The sequence below is a fragment of the Ranitomeya variabilis genome, chromosome 7, assembly GCF_051348905.1.
Source record: "Ranitomeya variabilis isolate aRanVar5 chromosome 7, aRanVar5.hap1, whole genome shotgun sequence".
Classification (NCBI taxonomy): domain Eukaryota; kingdom Metazoa; phylum Chordata; class Amphibia; order Anura; family Dendrobatidae; genus Ranitomeya; species Ranitomeya variabilis.
This window is the reverse complement of record NC_135238.1, coordinates 210,610,513-210,631,963: the sequence shown is the minus strand read 5'-3', so window position 1 is coordinate 210,631,963 and position 21,451 is coordinate 210,610,513. Positions and strand designations below refer to the sequence as shown.

Sequence of the window (21,451 nt, the reverse complement as noted above, 5' to 3'; positions counted from 1 at the left end):
GGGACTTGTGGTTCCCAAGGTGTGACCAGCACTTTGTCACAGCCATCTGGCACCTTAGAAAGTCCATACACCATAGGGCAGTGCACACAATAATTAATGGCATCGCATTCAGATTTCGCCAACCCAGACCACATTTTTGATAACAGACATTATTATTTACTAATATTTACAAACAAATAATAAATAGTGCAACATAATGGCAGATGGGAGAGTGTAACAGCAGCTTTTTGGTGGGCATGCTGGGACTTGTAGCTCAGCTGTCGGGTAAGTAAGGAGTTAACAGTGCCCAGCTTGCCATCCCTCTCACACTCGGCTACTGGATGCCCAGTCTCAGTGTGGCCACCATGTAACAGGACAGCACTCACCTCCTCACCTCTCCATGTGATGATCACTGGTTCCAGCACAGGCAACAATGTGGCGGCGGCTCTGCCCTGACAACCATATGGCACCAGCAGAGCCAGCAGTGGTCGGGCGCTGCACAGGGGCCACCTCACCGTCCACCCCTGCTCCACCAACAAACTACAGCCACTTTCTCCAAGGGGGAAAGGAAACCTGAGACCAACCTTGTGCCGAGAGATTCCCTGGGAACAGAGGCCGCCTGTGTGTGCGGCGCCCGCGCTGTGCCAGCCTCTGTGCCCCCGCCCTCCGAGGCCAGTCACTCTGTGCTGGAGCTTAGCATGCAAGTTGGGTCTTGTTCATTCTCCACGTTCTGTCTTCTCTCCCGCACATTCCCGTCCGTCAGAGGAGAAAAAGCGTCTTGTGTTCCTGCAGCTGGGAGGGAGGTACAAAGTCCAAGGGGGACTGCACACACCTGGGAGGACACACAGACTCACACTGCACACACCTGGGAGGACACACACTGTACACTGCACACTGCACACACCTGGGAGGACACACACTGTACACTGCACACACCTGGGAGGACACACACTGTACACTGCACACACCTGGGAGGACACACACTGTACACTGCTCACACCTGGGAGGACACACACTGTACACTGCACACACCTGGGAGGACACACAGACTCACACTGTACACTGCACACACCTGGGAGGACACACACTGTACACTGCACACTGCACACACCTGGGAGGACACACACTGTACACTGCACACACCTGGGAGGACACACACTGTACACTGCACACACCTGGGAGGACACACACTGTACACTGCTCACACCTGGGAGGACACACACTGTACACTGCACACACCTGGGAGGACACACAGACTCACACTGTACACTGCACACACCTGGGAGGACACACACTGTACACTGCACACTGCACACACCTGGGAGGACACACACTGTACACTGCACACACCTGGGAGGACACACACTGTACACTGCACACACCTGGGAGGACACACACTGTACACTGCACATACCTGGGAGGACACACAGACTCACACTGTACACTGCACACACCTGGGAGGACACACACTGTACACTGCACACACCTGGGAGGACACACACTGTACACTGCTCACACCTGGGAGGACACACACTGTACACTGCTCACACCTGGGAGGACACACACTGTATACACTGCACACACCTGGGAGGACACACAGACTCACACTGTACACTGCACACACCTGGGAGGACACACACTGTACACTGCACACACCTGGGAGGACACACACTGTACACTGCTCACACCTGGGAGGACACACACTGTACACTGCACACACCTGGGAGGACACACACTATATACACTGCTCACACCTGGGAGGACACACAGACTCACACTGTACACTGCACACACCTGGGAGGACACACACTGTACACTGCTCACACCTGGGAGGACACACAGACTCACACTGTACACTGCACACACCTGGGAGGACACACACTGTACACTGCTCACACCTGGGAGGACACACACTGTACACTGCACACACCTGGGAGGACACACACTGCACACACCTGGGAGGACACACACTGTACACTGCACACACCTGGGAGGACACACACTGTACACACCTGGGAGGACACACACTTTACACTGCACACACCTGGGAGGACACACACTGTACACTGCACACACCTGGGAGGACACACACTGCACACACCTGGGAGGACACACACTGTACACTGCACACACCTGGGAGGACACACACTGTACACTGTACACACCTGGGAGGACACACACTGTACACTGCACACACCTGGGAGGACACACACTGTACACTGCTCACACCTGGGAGAACACACACTGTACACTGCACACACCTGGGAGGACACACACTGTACACTGCTCACACCTGGGAGGACACACACAGTACACTGCTCACACCTGGGAGGACACACACTGTACACTGCACACACCTGGGAGGACACACACTGTACACTGCACACACCTGGGAGGACACACACTATATACACTGCACACACCTGGGAGGACACACTGTACACTGCACACACCTGGGAGGACACACTTTACACTGCACACACCTGGGAGGACACACACTGTACACTGCACACACCTGGGAGGACACACACTGTACACTGCTCACACCTGGGAGGACACACACTGTACACTGTACACACCTGGGAGGACACACACTGTACACTGCACACACCTGGGAGGACACACACTGTACACTGCTCACACCTGGGAGGACACACACTGTACACTGCACACACCTGGGAGGACACACACTGTACACTGCTCACACCTGGGAGGACACACACTGTACACTGCTCACACCTGGGAGGACACACACTGTACACTGCACACACCTGGGAGGACACACACTGTACACTGCACACACCTGGGAGGACACACACTATATACACTGCACACACCTGGGAGGACACACTGTACACTGCACACACCTGGGAGGACACACTTTACACTGCACACACCTGGGAGGACACACACTGTACACTGCACACACCTGGGAGGACACACACTGTACACTGCTCACACCTGGGAGGACACACACTGTACACTGCTCACACCTGGGAGGACACACACTGTACACTGCTCACACCTGGGAGGACACACACTGTACACTGCTCACACCTGGGAGGACACACACTGTACACTGCTCACACCTGGGAGGACACACACTGTACACTGCACACACCTGGGAGGACACACACTATATACACTGCACACACCTGGGAGGACACACTGTACACTGCACACACCTGGGAGGACACACACTGTACACTGCACACACCTGGGAGGACACACACTGTACACTGCTCACACCTGGGAGGACACACACTGTACACTGCTCACACCTGGGAGGACACACACTGTACACTGCACACACCTGGGAGGACACACACTGTACACTGCACACACCTGGGAGGACACACACTATATACACTGCACACACCTGGGAGGACACACTGTACACTGCACACACCTGGGAGGACACACTTTACACTGCACACACCTGGGAGGACACACACTATATACACTGCACACACCTGGGAGGACACACACTGTACACTGCTCACACCTGGGAGGACACACACTGTACACTGCTCACACCTGGGAGGACACACACTGTACACTGCTCACACCTGGGAGGACACACACTGTACACTGCTCACACCTGGGAGGACACACACTGTACACTGCACACACCTTGGAGGACACACACTGTACACTGCTCACACCTGGGAGGACACACACTGTACACTGCACACACCTGGGAGGACACACACTATATACACTGCACACACCTGGGAGGACACACTGTACACTGCACACACCTGGGAGGACACACACTGTACACTGCACACACCTGGGAGGACACACACTATATACACTGCACACACCTGGGAGGACACACTGTACACTGCACACACCTGGGAGGACACACTATATACACTGCACACACCTGGGAGGACACACTGTACACTGCACACACCTGGGAGGACACACACTATATACACTGCACACACCTGGGAGGACACACTGTACACTGCACACACCTGGGAGGACACACACTATATACACTGCACACACCTGGGAGGACACACTGTACACTGCACACACCTGGGAGGACACACTATATACACTGCACACACCTGGGAGGACACACACTGTACACTGCACACACCTGGGAGGACACACACTGTACACTGCACACACCTGGGAGGACACACACTATATACACTGCACACACGTGGGAGGACACACTGTACACTGCACACACCTGGGAGGACACACACTGTACACTGCACACACCTGGGAGGACACACACTATATACACTGCACACACCTGGGAGGACACACTGTACACTGCACACACCTGGGAGGACACACACTATATACACTGCACACACCTGGGAGGACACACTGTACACTGCACACACCTGGGAGGACACACACTATATACACTGCACACACCTGGGAGGACACACTGTACACTGCACACACCTGGGAGGACACACACTATATACACTGCACACACCTGGGAGGACACACTGTACACTGCACACACCTGGGAGGACACACACTATATACACTGCACACACCTGGGAGGACACACTGTACACTGCACACACCTGGGAGGACACACTGTACACTGCACACACCTGGGAGGACACACTGTACACTGCACACACCTGGTGGGACACACTGTACACTGCACACACCTGGGAGGACACACACTGTACACTGCACACACCTGGGAGGACACACACTGTACACTGCACACACCTGGGAGGACACACAGACTCACACTGTACACTGCATACACCTGGGAGGACACATACTGCACACACCTGGGAGGACACACACTGTATAAACTGCACACACCTGGGAGGGCACACACTGTATACACTGCTCACACCTGGCAGGACACACTGTACACTGCACACACCTGGGAGGACACACTGTACACTGCACACACCTGGGAGGACACACTGTACACTGCACACACCTGGGAGGACACACACTGTACACTGTACACACCTGGGAGGACACACACTGTACACTGTACACACCTGGGAGGACACACACTGTACACTGCACACACCTGGGAGGACACACACTGTACACTGCTCACACCTGGGAGGACACACACTGTACACTGCACACACCTGGGAGGACACACACTGTACACTGCACACACCTGGGAGGACACACACTGTACACTGCACACACCTGGGAGGACACACTGTATACACTGCTCACACCTGGGAGGACACACTGTACACTGCACACACCTGGGAGGACACACACTGTGCACTGCACACACCTGGGAGGACACACACTGTACACTGCACACACCTGGGAGGACACACACTGTACACTGCACACAACTGGGAGGACTCACACTGCACACTGCTCACACCTAGGAGGACACACTGTACACTGCACACACCTGGGAGGACACACACTGTACACTGCACACACCTGGGAGGACACACACTGTACACACCTGGGAAGACACACAGACTCACATTGTACACTGCACACACCTGGGAGGACACACTGTACACTGCACACACCTGGGAGGACACACACTGTACACTGCACACACATGGGAGGACACACAGACTCACACTGTACACTGCACACACATGGGAGGACACACTGTACACTGCACACACCTGGGAGGACACACAGACTCACACTGTACACACCTGGGAGGACACACTGTACACTGCACACACCTGGGAGGACACACTGTACACTGCACACACCTGGGAGGACACAGACGTACACTGCACACACCTGGGAGGACACAGACTGTACACTGCACACACCTGGGAGGACACACACTGACTGTATACACTGCTCACACCTAGGAGGACACACACTGCACACACCTGGGAGGACACACACTGTACACTGCATACACCTGGGAGGACACACAGACTCTCACTGTACACTGCACACACATGGGAGGACACACTGTACACTGCACACACCTGGGAGGACACACAGACTCACACTGTACACACCTGGGAGGACACACTGTACACTGCACACACCTGGGAGGACACACTGTACACTGCACACACCTGGGAGGACACACAGACTCACACTGTACACTGCACACATCTGGGAGGACACACACTGTACACTGCACACCTGGGAGGACACACACTGTATACACTGCTCACACGTGGTAGGACACACTGTACACTGCACACACCTGGGAGGACACACACTGTACACTGCACACACCTGGGAGGACACACACTGTACACTGCACACACCTGGGAGGACACACACTGCACACACCTGGGAGGACACACACTGTACACTGCATACACCTGGGAAGACACACACTGTACACTGCACACCTGGGAGGACAAACACTGTACACTGCACACACCTGGGAGGACACACACTGTATACACTGCTCACACCTGGGAGGACACACTGTACACTGCACACACTTGGGAGGACACACAGACTTACACTGCACACACCTGGGAGGACACACAGACACATTGTACACTGCACACACCTGGGAGGACACACAGACTCACACTGTACACTTCACACACTTGGGAGGACACACACTGTACACTGCACACACCTGGAAGTACACACAGACACACACATACTGCATGTACTTGAGGACATAGACATTGCGGACACCAGGGCAGACACACACACATACACTCTACACACCTGGGAGAACATACACACATACTGCTCACAACTGTTAGGACACACACACTGTTCACACTTGGGAGGACACACACACTACGCACCTGGGAGGACAAATAGACACACACACTGTACACAACTGGGAATACACACACACACTATACACCGTACACTCCTGGGGAAAACACACATTCTGTACACACATATGTGAACAACACGCACTCTGCATACACCTGGACGAACACACTGTCAACCATTCTGTACAGACACATATAGATAAAATACACCAGGGAGGACACACATTTGCACTGTCAACATCTGGGAGGACAAACTATCACATCCTCTACACACACACACATACACACACGTGAGAAGTCACACATCCTGTACACATATAAACAGACAACACAATGTGTGTACAACCCCTGTATTACACACTGTCACATATCCTGTACATACACACCCCACAAACTAAGCACAGCTCCAAGGAGGGCACACTGTCACACATCTTATGCACGCACACAACACACAGTGTGCACAATACCTGGGAGATCACATTGTTGCACATCCTGTATACACACATATAGACACACAACACACACTGTGAACACCTGGGAGGACACACAGAAGCACATCCTGTGTAAACATTTATACACACTGCCCTCACCTTGGGAACACACACTGTCACATATCCTTTACGCACACATACTGCACATACTTGGAAGGACACACGGTCATATATGTGGACTGTGAGCCCTTGTGGCAGGGTCCTCTCGCTTTCTGTACTTTTGTGTGCTCATGCTTATTGTGCTTGTCTATATCTGCCCCTTTCACAGCTATAAAAATGTATAATAATAAATAATAATATATCCTATATACACACTCTCACATACACTTTTATGCTGCATATACCTGGGAAGACAAAAAGTCACAAATCCTAAGGCCACGTGCACATGTTCAGTATTTGGTCAGTATTTTACATCAGTATTTGTAAGCCAAAACCAGGAGTGGGTGATAAATACAGAAGTGGTGACGGGTCTCTATTATACTTCTCCTCTCCTGATTTTTCGTTACAAATACTGATGTAAAATACTGACCAAATACTGAACGTGTGAACGTGGAGTAATATACAATTACATATACACAGCACATGGGAGAACACACTGTCAGACATTCTATACTCACACATACAAAACACCATGGAGGACACACATGCCTGTCACATCCTGTACACACAGACACACCACACTCTCTCACACACATGCATTGTGCCCAATACCCTGGAAAAATACTGTCACACATCCTGTACACTCACACAACTTCTGTGGGAAAAACACACACGTAGACATATACACCCCCTGCACACAAAACCTGGGAGGACACACACTTGTCTGCCACACATCCTGCTGTACATACACACGGGAGGATACACATTTCGGTCATACACCCTGCACTGCACAAGCAAACACTACATGCAATACCTAGGAGGACACACATGCCAGTCACACCTTTCCTACAAACACACACTGTATACTGCAGATGCCATTGAATAGCAGCTGATCTGCAGTACCCAGGAATGGCCACTACATGTGATGGAGCAGTGGTGTACACTGTTTACAGCCCTTGGCTGCTGGGGCTGCTATCAGCTATCATGGGGGTGCTAACTTATTTTTTACATACCTATTGTATATTTTTTGGCATAAATTTGAGATAAATGTATATACATAAAACTTTAAATCCTTCTACAGGAAAGTGTCAGTTGCTCATCTTCCAACAGACTGTACTTTTTATTTATTTACTCAAGAGAGGGGGCGCGGTGGAACATCAGTCTGTATGTGAGTGTGCGCATTGGGAGGCTCATGCTGTGAGAGGGGAGGCAGAGCTGCACATTGGTCATGTCCCACAGAACAGCCCTCCATCACCGCAGTAGGAAGGGCAGCACAGTTATAGAGAGAACATGTACAAGCGCAGCAGCACAGTTATAGAGAGAACATTTACAAGCGCAGCAGCACAGTTATAGAGAGAACATGTACAAGCACAGCAGCACAGTTATAGAGAGAACATTTACAAGCGCAGCAGCACAGTTATAGAGAGAACATGTACAAGCGCAGCAGCACAGTTTGTTAGAAAATATGTACAAGCGCAGCAGCACAGTTATAGAGAGAACATTTACAAGCGCAGCAGCACAGTTATAGAGAGAACATTTACAAGCGCAGCAGCACAGTTATAGAGAAAACATGTACAAGTGCAGCAGCACAGTTATAGAGAGAACATGTACAAGTGCAGCAGCACAGTTATAGAGAAAACATGTACAAGCGCAGCAGCACAGTTATAGAGAGAACATGTACAAGCGCAGGAGCACAGTTACAGAGAGAACATGTACAAGTGCAGCACAGTTATAGAGAGAACATTTGCAAGCGTAGCAGCACAGTTATAGAGAGAACATGTACAAACGCAGCAGCACAGTTATAGAGAGAACATTTACAAGCGCAGCAGCACAGTTATAGAGAGAACATGTACAAGTGCAGCAGCACAGTTATAGAGAGAACATGTACAAGTGCAGCACAGTTATAGAGAGAACATTTGCAAGCGTAGCAGCACAGTTATAGAGAGAACATGTACAAGCGCAGCAGCACAGTTATAGAGAGAACATGCACAAGCGCAGCAGCACAGTTATAGAGAGAACATGTACAAGTGCAGCACAGTTATAGAGAGAACATTTACAAGCGCAGCAGCACAGTTGTAGAGAGAACATGTACAAGCACAGCACAGTTGTAGAGAGAACATGTACAAGGGCAGCAGCACAGTTATAGAGAGAACATGTACAAGCGCAGCAGCACAGTTATAGAGAGAACATGTACAAGCGCAGCACGGTTATAGAGAGAACATGTACATTTACAATAATGAGTCAACCAAAATTAAAACGTTCAGCACTTCTACACTTTGTCAATTTCTCACCAGTTTCAAGATATTTCACTTGCTGTCAGTGAATAGATTTTTGTTTCCCATTTGTGTGCCCTTATCATCTGTCCGGGCCCCCATCAGCTCAGCACTACTTTGTTGGCCTTCGTTGTGACCAGAAGACCACTAAGACCACAGGGTCATGGACGAGATGTTATGAACGGTGCATGTTCGGGGAGGTGAGTAAATTCTTTCTTTATTTTACAACCATTTCTACCCTTTGGCCGCCTTGAAAAAGATGATGGAAAACCCCTTTAGTTGTTTACAGCATTATATAATTTTACGCTTCTTTATAAACTTTCTATTTCCTTAAACAGAATGAACTTTTTAGGTTGGAGAAGAAGATTCAGCTTTGGGATTTGCGAATCCTCCCAGAAATCTTACATGGCTGTATAGGAGGCTCCAGCTGAAGTTTTGACAGTGTCGCTACACAAGTCTGAATGAATTGGGGGTCTGTTTTATATCCAAACGCTGAATGTGTTTTTTTTCCTTATAGTCTATTCCTGTTTACAAGCCTTATTGCGCCAACGTGTGTCTCCAATTCCCGCTGTAAGAAAGCGTGCACTGTACCTCCACATACCGGCCATGCCAACCCATATTTTCCAACATCCATATACAAGTTATATTTTGTACAATACATTTACGTTACTTTATTATTACTGTTTTATAAGTTGTATTTCTAATTTGGATTTTATCATCCTCTTTGATTTTATGTCCTTGTGTGATATAATTATACAGAAAGGTTAAGAAGTATTTTAACAAACTTTAATGAACTTCAAAGGGGTTAACCAGCTGCCGAAAAATTTATTGGATCGGGCATGAATTTTATCTTCACTACCATAATTACTACCATACTGTATAGTTCAAAGCTGCCCACATGTCCCAGTTATATTAGTTTTCTGGTGCTGGCCCAAACAGGTACACTGCCCCCCAAATCCCCTCAGCGTCATCACGTAGCCAGTAAGGTTCTTCAGGTGTACTGACTGGCGGTCTCTTTTTCAGTAACTAAACCAGCTCCCATCTTTATGAATCACCCCTAAAGGAAAAAGGGGTCTGGCTTAGCAAAATAATCTGAGCTTGACAGCCAGCCCCCTTCAAGTAGCTCACGAGTCATGTGGCGATACAGATAGGATGGAGGGAAAGCTTCCTTCCTGTTTTGAGACCAAGGCAGAAGTGGAGCTGCCGGGCCCGGGACCACTGAATCCAGGACACGACCACAGATTTGAGCAATAAGGTATATGAGTAAGTGCATTTATATAACATTTATAAAATATAATTTTGCGCCACTGTACAACCCCTTTAATATTGAAGAAATACATGAATATTTAATTAGGCGGGTTTCACTTCTTTGACAAGACTTGAGACTGGGACTGAGCTGTGTTACTAGTCGCTAGCACATGTTCGTCCCAAAAATGATGGCGAACCAGGACCTGATTATTGTGAAAATCAGAGAGATTCATAGTGTCCGAATACCCACACCAACACCCACACTGATGGGCTATCCATCGGGAGGATAGATCATCAATATTAATATCACTTTTAATCAGGCAGTCGGTTTTTTATCACATCTCCATAGAGTTAAGCTGTAAGGACAGAGCCGCCATACAGGCTCTTACCCTCTGTCTCTCCAACCCATGGCCCACCGCTGATCCCAACCGATCATTGTTGACATGTCTGTACATAGTGTCTACAGCAATGATTGATGCAGTGGTCAGAAGACCACTGAGCCCAGTGATGGACTGCAGTGTTCACGTGCTGCAGTCATGACGTCACTGCTACATTTTTAATGACACCCAATTCCAGAAAAGATAATTTGCTCCACATTCATTTAAGTAAAAAAAAAATGTTCACTAAGGTGGAGAACCCAAGCAATGATGATAAGAAGAATATCTTCATGGGTCTGATCATTGGTGGTTACAGCCATGGGTACCGTAAGACAGAAGATGCTATCTCCGCAGCTGGTCTCCACCCAAAACCACAACATTTTCACTAGCAATTAACGAATAATATGACAACATGTTACTTCTTCTATTCTATAATCTCTTCCCTAAACCCGGAAAAGTGAAACCTAGTTGTGTTTTTCTTTTGTTTGATTTTATTTTTTTTTATTTCTGACAGTACAATTTTCAGTTCTATATCCTAAACATAATTATGGGGGTGCCATCTTGCTTGAGCTTCTTCCATGTTTTGTTAACAGCAATTTAGAGATTTGCTTTAGAGCAGTCCACATGGGTCATTAGGAACTGGTGTCTGGAGATTGACTTCTATGAGGAAGGATAGGGTTATGGCCATGCTTTGTGACCTGTGCAAAGGTCATTGTGCAGGAAGTGGGAGGAGATGAGCCACTCCGTCACCTATATTCATTGATGGGTCATATGTTTCCTGCCACCGCCTTATAATACAGGAGTTACATTTTATTGTTATCCTGCCTGTGATGATCATGAGATTGCTGAAAAGTGATCTCTGCAAAACAGGAAGTGCCCATTTATCTTTAAGGTTAGTGACTTCTGATCAGATCCTGTTCTTCTGAAGAAAAGCTGATCTGCAATACCTGACGGCAGCTTATAAATAGTTGACGTAGCTGTGCTGTTCAGCTCTGCAACTGTTTATATCCAGATGCCACCAAAGCTGAGAACAGCTGATCAGTGGAGGTGCCGAATGTAGAGATGTCCACCGCTCTGAAATTGATGACCAATCCTAAAGATATGCTCCATTGTTCTGTCTATACTTGCATGACTTTTTAGTCTAACAACCCCTTTGATACTTTTCATAATTCTTTATTGGATTCATGAGACAAAAAAAGAACATTGAGAGATATTTTCAATTTAGTATGAACTTCTACTTGGTGAGGTCCAGACTTCATCTCTGTCCTCTTCCTGGTCTGGTCTGATGAAACCTGAGTAGAAAAGCTTTGAGACACCCTGCTTATGTCCTTAGAATAATGATCTTGCTCAGGTAAGTGACAAACAGAGAATCTCGTTTCAAAGATAGAAACATGCTGAAATAGGCGGCTAGCCAAAACCTGTCCTTGGCCAAAGTCCGACAGATATGATGTGGAAGTGGCAGAAAGCCCAAAAGGAAGCAAAATATTTAATCAGCTCCATTGGATCCTTTTCTTTCTCTTTGCATTGAGAACGTAAAGAGTCCATGTACTGTCAGACAAATTGATCTAATTTGTTAGGTAATATGATAAATAAATAATCTGCAAAACACTTCTACCCAGCTAATTCTTCTCTTTTCCATTAGGTCTATGACATCAGGTGATTATAAACTGACTAGCTGAATCCTTCTGAGCTCTATGTAGAAACAGGAGGTCAATTTTCTCTGCATGAGTCATGGAGTCACTGCAAAAGTCTCTGGCAGGAGGAGGAGGGAGCAGCTGGGTCAGGAATTGAAGACCGGAATGATTTTTTCAGGGAAAAGAGACTTCAAGTTTCTACATAGGGCAGAGAAAAGAGAAGAATTTACTGGGTAGAAAGGCAAAATGAGCAATTGTAATACGCAGTGCCATATAATATGATAATTGCAATATATTAAGAGTATAAACACTGATGGGAGGAGGAGGGCTTCTTTTAAGTGATCACAGGCTCAATTCCCAATAATAAAAAAATATAAAATATATTTTTTAAATAAAAAAATATAAAAGTCCCCATTCACATCTCTAAAACTGAAGCATAAAATCTAAACAAATGAAAAATAAATAAACACATTTGGCATTGCAGCATGCAGACTGTCCGAAGTAATAAAATATTATAATATGGTAAAATGGCAAAGACAAAAAAAAATAAAAATGGCAGAATTGCTATTTTTGCCGAAATATATGAAGTAAAAAGAGATCAGAAAGTTGAAATATTACCAATAAAAACTATCTGGCCCTGCAAAAAAAAAAAAAGAAAAGAAAACCAGTCCTAATACAACTATATCAACAGAAAATAAAAAAGTTATAACACTTGGAAAGTGAGGAGGAAAAATTGAAAAAGGAGCGAGTTCCATTGGGGCGCAAGGTGGTCTAAGGGCCAGCATAAACCCGGTGGTAGGCTTTCGTAGGCAGCACGAGCCTCCATTGTAGCATTCTACAGTTTTTGTCATTTCAGTGCATCCAGATTGACATGCTAAGGCCGTGTGATCCATCTGGTGCCGTTAGTGCGATGGGTCTGCCACAGTATTTCGTCTTCTGCAGGTACAGTAGTCACAACACAAATAATAATGAGCCTCCTATATGCAACTTGTCAACCACCAGAAACCCCAAAACTGACTTCTGCCCATCAAACATAAAGAAATGTTCCTTTTTTAACTAGATAAATAAAAATAAGATATACAGCTGAGAGGGAGAAATGCGCTACACTGTGAGGTTGATCTGTACATGTACTTTCTTGCTTGGGTCGAAAAAAGTTTAGTTATGTCAGGAATGTTTTCTACCTGCAAAATGCAGAAGTGGAAATAGTTGATAAATCATGTATGCTTAATGAATGCAGAAGGTGCGTACTGCACAGATCATTAGTAAAAGTAAAAAAAAAACATATAAGGGGACGCAAAATACCAGAAGTCTTCTATAATGTGAAATTTAAGGTGGCGAGATGATCATCTTATAACGTAGGCGATGCTGAGCCTCCGTAGGGAATTGTGTGATGGTCTAGTTCCTAATGTAAAGAATTACCGATCTGGAAAATAGGGGACACAGACAAGTGCATACAGATCCGCTTGCCTAGCAGTAGCTGCGGGCCGTTAACATTTTGTTACCTAACTATATATAGGAAAATTAAGGACTGGAATTACAGAGCGAAAAGGGGAAGCAAAACACTGATAAAATATATTGACTAACTGTTCACTATCAATCATATTGCTGTTATGTTGAACATTTACTCTTAAGTGAATTATTGAAAACAATTTTTATTTATTTTTTTTAATCCAGATCCAAGTCTCTGACATACAATAGAAATGACTGCCTGAAGCTACCACTAGAGGGAGCTAAGGAGCTCGCTGCATACTAGAAACGCATTGAAGTCAATAATGAACAGTGCATAGTAATCTTCCCTACTCCTCCTAGTGGTGGCTAAAAGTATAATAGAAAAAAAAATTGGAGTCTGGCTCAACAGGACTGGTTTTTCCTTTTATTTTATTTTCAAAAGAAAAATAGTGCATACAAAAGAAAAATTTACATGGTCGACATGACCCAGTCGACACGTTTCAACTGCACTAACCTGTCTTACGCATGACTCATTACTCGTGTCAGGAGTAAGACTACTTAGCGTAGTCGAAAAGCGTCGACTAGATCAACAACTGTTGTCCCAATTATCAGAAAATGTAAGGATCACAAGATGACTGTCAATCTTTCTTGGTCAAAACAAAAGAAAGTCAAAACCGCACCCTTTTATATATAGATTGAAGGTCTCAGCGGACACAAGGGCGCACGTCCAAAACCAGGGAGCCCATCCCGGACAGTATCATGACCACAAAAAACAAAGAGACAATGGATGTTGAGAAAATAGGAGCTTACATTTATTCTGCCCCCTGTAGCGACGTTTCGGTCAACAGTCCTTGATAAAGGTCTGTTGACCGAAACGTCGCTACAGGGGGCAGAATAAATGTAAGCTCCTATTTTTTCACCATCCATTGTGGTGCTGTCTCTTTGTTTTTTGTCAGTCTTTCTTGGTCTGGAGCTCCATGGAACATCTCGCCTCGTGGGGTAGGGATGATTATGAGAAAGATTAGAAATCAGCCCAGAACTACACGGGAGGATCTGGTCAATGATGTGAAGAAAGTTGGGACCACAGTCTCAAACATTACTGTTAGTAGCACACTACACCATCATGGATTACAATTCTAAAGGACAGACAAGGTCCCCTGCTCACAAGAGGCTTCTTTGAAGAACGCCAATGACCATCTGGATTATCCAGAGGAGGCATGGGAGAAGGTCATGAGGTCAGATGAGATCAAAATACATTTTTTTGGTATCAACTCCACTCGCCTAGTTTGGAGGAAGAAGAAGGATGTGTACAACCCCAAGAACATCATCCCTACTGTGAAGAATAGTGGGGAAAACATCATACTTTAGGGGTGCTTTTCTGCAAAGGGGACAGGACAACTGCACTGTATTGAAGGGCGAATGGATGGGGTCATGTATCGTGAGATTTTGGCCAACAACCTCTTTCCCTCAATAACAGCATGACAATGACCCAAAACACAAAGCCAGGGCAACTAAGGAGTGGCTCCATGAGAAGCATTTCAAGGTACTCGAGTGGTGGTACAAAAAGGCCCATGAGCTGCAGGTGAATTGTCAGATAAATTTTGATTGTTTCTTTACTTTATTCTTGGGAAGATTTTTAAAAATCCCGGAAAACCGCTGTAATGCTATAGATGTCCTGAATTATTATATGCCAAATTGTCTGTGCAGTCAACAATATGAAACACCCGTGGGATTGTCACAGCCGCAGCAAATGCTGTCATAATTAAGATTTATTTCGCAAGGTCAGCCAGTTCCAATAGAGGAGCCTCTTCCACGTGTTGCATAACGTGTTATTACACAGAAGCAGCTCTTCACTGTTCTTGTGCCCGGGGTCAGACCTCCTTATCGCTGTGTAATAAGTGCACACAATGAAGTATATTGTGCAATGAACGAAATGTCAGCAGCCACTAATTTCCTTCAGTTGTTGTACATCTCCCAGCCTGAATGTCAGGTCCTGCTGAGAATTCTAGTATTTCAATAGATTGCCACTAACATATATAACAAAAAGGGACCCTAACACCCTGTTTTTGTAGCCTGCACTCTTTCCTATGTCTAAACTGTGGTGAAGTATTGGCAGCTCCTATTTAATGTCAGTGTTAAAGAGGATCTGTCTCCAGTTTTCACATTGCCAACTGCATACATTATTAAATAGATCTCGCAGACCTGATGAGGTTGATGTACTTACTATAAAAAATCCATGTCAGAATGGCTGTGCAATTCCCTTTGAAAGTTTCCCTTTCTATCTGGACCCGCAAAAAATATATATTTATTTGTTCATGATTACAAAGCCATTCTGACATGGATTTGCAAAGTAAGTATACCAGGCTCCTTGGGTCTAAAAGCATCAACACACATTGTTGATCCGTTTGCTTTCTAACAAATAAACTGCCATCACGGGAATCTGGCAGTGGCTCTTTCTTAGGGAACACAGAAGTGAGCGCTCCTGTGTGTGGGAGAGTTGGGCGAGACAGCAGACAGCTACCCGCAGCGTATATGGGTGGGCTTAAAGATAATCTATCATCACATTTTTACTACCTCATCTGAGAGCTGCATGATGTAAGGGCAGTATTCCTGATTACAGTGATGTATCTGCTGCAGACCTAACAGTGCTCAAATGCTGAGCTCTGTATAACCCCGCCCACACCATTGATTGGCAGCTTTCTGTGTACACTGTACATTGGGGGCGTGGTTACACAGAGCAGTTGACTAGGAGGCACAGGGCACCTAGTCCTGTAGTGATAATCTCCTGTTGATAAAACACTAATTTTATTGAAACAACAGAACACAGCCTAGTAAGTGACACATCTCTTGAATCAGGGTCTCTTCCCCGATATCACGCTGCTCCTTGATTACACAGCAAAAACCTGCTGATAGATTCCCTTTAAGAGATCTGTTTAGTAAACACGCAGTTTGTATTGTGAAATTTAGTCAAAAAATTGCTAAATTAATGAAAATCATGTCAAAATTACTGCTTTACAAAACAAAAAATATATATACTTTTTCCCAGTGATGTCAAAGTTTCGATACTTACTCGGTCCATTGTGATCTCTACCTCCTGGTTTTGGCCCAATCAGCCAACAACTTGCTGCAGTGGTGACCTGACTTGCTACTGACTATGGCTTGGCTCAGCGGGAGTCAATAAACAGGAAAAATGGACCAACAGGGACCAGAAAAGTGTCTTAATGGAAGCAGCCTGATCGGTGCAGGTGAGTATTACTTCTTTAATTTATTTTTTTTTTACCAGCCTAAACCCTTTTTTATCCCCTTTGATAACTTTTTAATGTTACAATCTGAAATTAAATTAGATTTTTTTAATAACGCTTAATTATAGTTGCAAAAAGTTGACCCATGAAGAACCAGGGATGAAGTTCTCCAGCCCAAGAATCTTCATATTCTTTTCTCGCCCTCACTCACATACTGTAGTTCCTGTGCCGTACACATACCTTTAAAGCGATAGTGTTACCAGTTAATTAAAAAGAGAATTTTATATGTAGGATTACTCTCCACGCTTAGGTCTTGTTTGTAAGTCGTCCCTTTGAAGGCCATAATAGACCTTTTGTGAGTGGGTTTGTAAGACACCTCTCTTTGTTTTGGAAGATGGTAACGTTTATATTCTTTTAGAGGGCATTCATTGCTTTAAGCTCCTTAGGTTTTACATGCTTAGATAATATTTATGCTTCTGGATTGTATAAAGTGTTTACGTCTAAAGTTTCTAAGTTTATTAAATCTGATGAGACGAGGATATGATGGTGGCCGCTTGTAACTTATATTGGTTAACAGACCTGAGATTATGAGGTGTGTGGATGAGAGCCTTAGTTATAATCTATGAGAACAACAAAGAGTTTACATTCTTAGTAAATTATTAATATTATGAGACACATTAATACATTGGTTAGAGGGTGACGGTGAGTTCGAGCTTCAAGAAATGCCTCTTTAAAGGAAACCTGTTTGTAAGATGGTTGAAAATGAACTTTGGGCCTTCACCCTCTTTCAAGGGATTCTCCTTTTAATGTTGCCTGTTTGCAGCCCCTCCACTGTGATGTGCTATTGATCTTTTGTTTTATTGTTGATTTGACCAATTCTTTACGGTTGCCCTTGTGTATACTTGATGCCACAGAATGATAATGTGTGTTGCATGTGGGAACATACGGGTGTGGGCTGATGTGTACCAAGCTCTAGTTTTACTGGGTTTTAAGGCGTTAATGTGAGTTGTGTACTTGTTAGGCTGTAGGTTGAACTTGATGGTCTACCTTCAAACTAAGAAAACCTAAAACAACCCCTAAAAACTTAGTGTGAGACTTGGCAGAGGGTGTTTGCGGGGAGGTAACATAGGTATAGACTGTAGATATGTCAATGGTGGGATTGAACTAGCTCAACCCTGCTAAGACCAATATAATCCTCAGTACAGAAGGACGCCATTCCTCCACGAAGTGGCGCCACATAAGTCCAAGTAGAAAAGCTATTCCAACCATGATTTCAGATATATAGAACATTATTCCAATGTGATTAAAAAGATAACATCATCAGGTACCATCAAATATGATATGTGAATTTCCTTCGTATTTTAGTCTATAACCCAATCCTTAATCATCCACGTGTAGGAAATTCATTTATCATATTTGAATTTACTTAAGGATGTCATCTTTTTTATCATTTTGCAATAAAGTTCTATTTTTACATGCAAATTGTCTCTTCGGTGAGGAAGAGGACTAGAACCCTAGTGCCTATAGGAAGCAGCAATCCTAGAAGTCAATGTCGACCCTTTAAAGGGTCAACATTGACTTCTAGGATTGCTACTTCCTATAGGTGGCACTAGAGTTCTAGTCCTCTTCCTCTCTGAAGAGACAATTTGCATAATTCCCAGAGGAGCATTGCGGTTTAAAAGTCTCCTCATCTTGGCATGCTTGACATGTTACTCTCCGCAAGGATATCCAAGAAGTATCATTTTTCCTTGCGGAGATTGACATGCTAAGCATGCCGAGATGAGGACACTTAAAGCTGCAGTGCTCCTCTGGGAAATATGCTAATTATGCAAATTGTCTCTTCAGATAGGAAGAGAACTAGAACTCTAGTGTCACCTATTAGAAGGTAGCAATCCTATAAGTCAATGTCGACCCTTAAACGAGCCTTGTCACATGACTTAGGATAATAGCCAAACCAGAATCTCAATTTGCAGACACTGTGTTTTGGGGTATTGCCCCTCGTCAGTGCAAAGTGGAGATCTGGTTTGGCTGTGTGAGAAGCCAGGAGAAACGAGACTTCTTGGATCCCTATTTTTACATGGAATCATGGCTTGAGGGGAGATTGCCTCTGTGACTGCCCCTGGCAGAGGACTCTGATTCCACCCACTAAGAGTGGAGACAAAAGTCACCCTGTTGAGAGAGCAATCCCTATAAGATGTGAGAGCCAGGTAATGCCTAGAAGTCTGCTTTCATCAACCGTACTGCAAGTGTTGAAGTGTGCCACCGCAGGAGACGAGGGCCTAGGGTGAGAATGAGGGAGTGCATTGCTAAAAAGTGAACCTGAAGGGAGTTGTGATCAGATGAAGAAGTCTGCCTTCTGAAGTGAGGACCTGGAACTGTGGTGGTCCTGTGTGTAGAGTGAGGTCAGAGAAGGTCTGAGCACATGGAGTAAGAGACTGTCCTGTTAAGAAGCTATAAATATATTTCTGCAATGTCAAAGTGACTGTGCCTCAAAATCAGGAGTAGGTATATCATCGGTGCAACCTGTTCACGCTTAACAGGGGGCACAAGTGGTAAAGGTGCACTCTTCTACCTCCATGGCTGTAATCAGTCACATACACATAAAGGGGTGCATTATGATTAATTATTGGACTGCAAAGGGCCAATATACTGTTCTTGCACAGGAGCCTTCATCTGTCTGTGTCCACTACTGCTAGAAATTGAGTAACGTTTGCCAGTGGTTAAGAGACAGTGTTGTAGAGGTGGAGATACCAGTATTACATTATTTAAAAAAATAATGGAGTCACCAGTTCATCTATCTCCATAAATCATATAGACTTCAATAAACAGATCACGAGGCCCATAAATTATATAGACTTCAATAAACAGAGCAATGAGCATAAAGGGCCACCTGTCCTATATGCAGTGGTGATAGGAGGTCAAGTGGGATCCGAATTCCCGAGTTGGGATGAAGTAAGTCAACCAACCTTAATCCTCCACTTTGGAAAACATAGTAGGATCAATCCCCGATTCCAAGACAGAGCCTAGCCACTATGTAAAATGGAACCCATTCTCAGACTAGATCCATCCATGTATTAAATCAGTGTTCCCCAACTCCAGTCCTCAAGAGCCACGAACAGGCCATGTGTTCAGGATATCCATAGTATCGGCCAATTGATGGTATTATCGCCTGTGCAGGTGATGCAATTATCATCTGTGCAATACTAAGGAAATCCTGAAAACATGACCTACTGGTGTCTCTTGCATACTGAAGATGGGGGACACTATGTTAAGTGGTCAGCCAAATGGTATGTAAATGGACAGTATCATGTAATACTACACTTTCATTGCTTGTTGGGCATGCCAGACCCATTTCAGCCACAGCAATCGGCAGATCAGTTGGGTGGATACTTTGTCTTGACAAAGCTTCCCCTTTAAATCATGTTTTCCAATGCTAAACTAATAAATGTGATAAAGAAGAATTACTTTAGAAGAGCCAAGATCTGTTGGAATCGACCATAAAAACTTTTAGAAGTGAGCCTCTTTAAAATAATTAATAATCTTCTTAAAGGGAACCTGTCACCACGTTTTTGGAGGATGGGATAAAAATAGCGTTAAATAGGGGCAGAGGTGGGCGTTACATTAGTGTGTTTGTTATGCGTTTATTACCCACCTAAGTTGCCGAAATACCTTTGCAAAGTCTCCGTTTTCGCCTGTCAATCAGGCTGGTCTGGTCAAAAGGGCGTTGTCTTCCCCCAGATTTTGCGTAGTTTTCCGTTGGTGGCGTAGTGGTGTGCGCATGCCCAAGGTCCCGAATCCACTGCCAGGGGATTTAAAAGAGCGCGCTGTTCGTTATTTCCTTGGTGATCGGTGGGCGCGGCCATCTTCCTTTGGCCGCGCGTGCGCAGAAGCGGCGCTCTGCTGGCCGCGGCTTCAGGAAAATGGCCGCCGCGATATCCATCTGCGCACGCGCGGCATCCCG

General features: G+C 45.5%; 1 protein-coding gene across 6 annotated transcripts in view; it reads right to left on the bottom strand.

The window, feature by feature from the left end:
- COBLL1 (cordon-bleu WH2 repeat protein like 1) overlaps nucleotides 1–722 on the bottom strand; it is a 116,486-nt gene extending 115,764 nt beyond the window's left edge. For 3 of the 6 annotated variants that reach the window (XM_077272804.1, XM_077272811.1, XM_077272814.1), the window contains exon 1: nucleotides 564–700. The gene's annotated coding sequence lies outside the window, so the exon portion shown is untranslated. Of the gene's footprint in view, nucleotides 1–365 lie in introns of all 6 variants that reach the window. The other 3 variants (XM_077272808.1, XM_077272810.1, XM_077272806.1) reach the window with 3 other exon arrangements.
- Between the last annotated feature and the right edge of the window lie 20,729 nt (nucleotides 723–21,451).